Source organism: Cyprinodon variegatus, unplaced genomic scaffold (genome assembly GCF_000732505.1).
Source record: "Cyprinodon variegatus isolate N-32 unplaced genomic scaffold, C_variegatus-1.0 Scaffold535, whole genome shotgun sequence".
Lineage (NCBI taxonomy): Eukaryota > Metazoa > Chordata > Actinopteri > Cyprinodontiformes > Cyprinodontidae > Cyprinodon > Cyprinodon variegatus.
Genome location: NW_015150988.1, coordinates 212467 through 216142, shown reverse-complemented (window position 1 = coordinate 216142; position 3676 = coordinate 212467).

Sequence of the window (3676 nt, the reverse complement as noted above, 5' to 3'; positions counted from 1 at the left end):
AGTTTCCTCTTGTGAACCCCCTTTCTTACCAAAATGCTGCCTAAACGGTATTTTTTAGTTAGAAACATGTACAATGGTTGCCTGGAACACGCCAACTATGCTGATATGTGTTGGAGGTAAGTTCACATAACCAGTGTTGGGCACGTTACTTTAAAAAAGTAATTAGTTATAGTTACTAGTTACTTCTCCCAAAAAGTAACTGAGTTACTAACTGAGTTACTCCACTATAAAAGTAACTAGTTACCAGTAAAAGTAACTATTAAGTTACTTTTTCGTCTCTCTCTCCCATACCCCCCCCCCCCCCCACCTTCTCAAGGCTTGTTTCATAAGCTAGATGTGAAACAATAAAGACAAGTGCCTGCACAGAGGTTTGCATTTATTGCAACTCAACATAAACAACAGCGGATAGACATACACTTCTCAAAATATATATAAAAAAAGAGAAATACACAAACAGAGGCTTTTAACTGAACTGAAAATGTATACGGATTTCTTCAATTTAAAGTGCATAAATGCATCCGTACATTTTGCATTTGTACAATCATTTATCCACACAGCCAACCCAGTTGTCTCACCAACAGCAAAGACGGTTACCTGCACAAACTTCCACTTAATGCAACTCTAACTTACCAGAACTAGTACACAACAGATGGAGATAAAGTGCTCCAATTTTTTTTCTTAAAGAAAGTAAACAGCTTACAGGAGTGCAAATTGAACTGGAAATGTTCATGGGTTTGTTAAATCTAACTCTAAACATGAATGCATTACTCTCTCCATCCATCCATCCAGCCCAGTCATGTCAACGTTTTAGCCCTGAAACCAGTGGTTGTATCGCAAGAGAAGAAGCTTCTCAAACTTGTGGTCAGAGAGTCTGTTCCTTTTTGGTGTGAAAACCAGTTTCTTCAGGCTAAAAAGTCTCTCCACCGGAGCACTGGATGGAGTGGCAGCATTATACTTCAGGGAAATTCTCTTTATAAGGGGAAATCCATGAAGTGAGTCAATCTCTTGAGCTCCTGATTTCAAATAATCTGCCACTTGACTTTCTGCAGTAGCAGAAGTTTCATCCTCTTCATCAAAGGAGAAGAATGCATCCTCAACAGTTGAGCTGGTACATGTGGGTGTGGTGGTGCTTGTACCTTTATGCTGGTCTTCACTTCTTACACTTGCACGACACACCGCCAGCAGCTCTGCTTTGGCCTTGTCCTTTTTTTCTTGGGTTCGCAGCCAACGTAACTTGAACCTGGGCAGAGTCACAGCAGCCAGGAGAGCGCTGTCACTGTCCAGCACCTCTGCAAATCTTGTTTTTATTGCCTGAAATGACATAAAGCAAGGCTGTCAAACTCATTGTAGTTTAGGGGCCGCATGCAGCTTAATGTGGCACCCGAGAGGTGCAATCGTCTTAAAAAAACCCATATAAAACCAAACAGACTGCGGCGATTGTGAGCAGGGCTTTAAAAAGTTTGATCTATTAAAATCCAATAAAAAAAAGATAAAAAGACAAGTTAAAAGGAAAAAGGTTAAAAAGAAAGATAAAAATACAGATGGTAAAAAGCAGCAGAGTCAATGGGCGAGTCTGTTAAAAGACGTGCACTTGGCGGGTATAATGGAGGGCACCGTCCACCCCAGCGCTGGATCCCAGTTCCGGCACGCTGCGCGTGTGGGCCTCTCCAGCATAGCTGGCCTTAGCGAGGTCACCTCCAACACGCGCATCCACCCCAGCGCTGGATCCTCGTTCTGGCACGCTGCGCATGTGGGCCTCTCCAGCGTANTCTCGCTCACCCTATGATGAGGATGCAGACTGGGGGAGAACTGATAGTTTCCTCTTGTGAACCCCCTTTCTTACCAAAATGCTGCCTAAACGGTATTTTTTAGTTAGAAACGTGTACAATGGTTGCCTGGAACACGCCAAATATGCTGATATGCGTTGGAGGTAAGTTCTTGATAAGTTACGCACAAACTAAACTGTTCATAATTTATTCTTCATGGTACACCAGCATTCATAACATGTAGGTGAATCACTGTCCTCCAGACATAAGCGGTTATATTTTTTATATTTATATTTGTTGTGGGAAAAAAAAAAGCATTCATCAGATGAAAACTGGGATCCTATCTCAATCCCACTGAAGCTGTCGCCTTATTGTTTTTAAATAATTAGTAAAAGAGAATTTGTAAAGAAAAAGAATGAAGGGGATAAGCATCTCCCTGAAATTAGTTTTTGGAACTTCGGATGTCTGAGAATATCTTTCTTTTATCTGCAGTGTATATATATTTAAATTAGAAGGGTGATGCTCGTTCCATGCAGGAAGTCCATAAACTGTAGTTAAAAGCCTTCAGCTGAGCCAAAATGCTGAAGCCAGAGTTCTTATGAAGAGTAAAAACAAATCATATTTCTGCTCTTACCTCCACTCTGCTTTTTCTCATTATAGTAGCTTCATATGTCTGTTCCTGTTCCTTCTGTCTCCTTGAACCCTCAGCAGATGGCTGCTCACACTGAGCCTGGTTCTGGTTGGAGGTTTCTTCCTGTTTAACGGGAGTATTCCTCTCCACTGTCGCTACAACCATGGTTGGTATGAGGGAATACTGAGGAGTCAATGAGTAGATGTAATCAGCTTGTTTTCCTTAGATTACTTTGAACCAATCTGACTGAATGATCTGGTTGAATTGTCTCTGTAAAGTTCTTTGAGTTGACATGAGTTGTGAGTTGGCACTATAAATATGAACTTATCGGAAATTTAATGGAATATAGTGAGGAAAATACGTATTTGAACACACTATTTTGCAAGCTCTCCCTCTTAGTAATCTTGGGGCGGTCTGAAATTGTCACCATAGGTGCATGTCCACTGTGAGAAACGATCTAAAAACAAAAATCCAGAAATCACAATATATGATATTTTATTTGTATGTGTTGAGAATAACTGTTATATTCCTAGCCTAGCAAGCTGGTATACAATGTTATGTTCTAATGCTTTAAGATGTTTATTGCCCTCCCCGATAGGGGTGGCAAATATCTTTTTCAATCAGATATTATTTGGACTGTCATATATTGTTTATTAACACACACCAAACTAGCTGTGTGTTAGAACAATAAATGAAAGAGTTGAGCTCAAATCAAAGTCAAACAGATAATTCTGCACACAAATGGAATTAGTTCACCACAACAAGTGTTCAAAATATAAGAGATTATTAACAAAAATAATTCATCTCCAAGTCAAACATATTTCAGTTAAAAACTCTTGACTAAAACTAGTGAAACTAAAAAGAAAATACTATGTAGAAGAGGAAGGGGAAACATGGTTTAAAACCATATTACAGTTTAAGATGAAGTTTGTGTTTGAAAACCAACATTTATCTTGGAGAATGCGGGATGAGATCAAATTAGCTTTTCATTCATTTGGAGCAATTGGAATGTTTTGCACCCAAATCACAATGCAAATCCAAGGGATTAATAAAACATTATTTGGCCAAATAATGTCATATGTTGTGCCATAATACAGCTGCTTATGACACAACATATATACAGCTACAAATACTTCTGGACATTTTTTAATAAATGTAAAAATGGCCTGCCCCAGCGGACCTTATACTGTATTAGGGCTGCAACAACGAATCGATAAAATCGATAAAAATCGACTTTTAAAAGCGTTGGCAACGAATTTCATCATCGATTAGTTGTGTC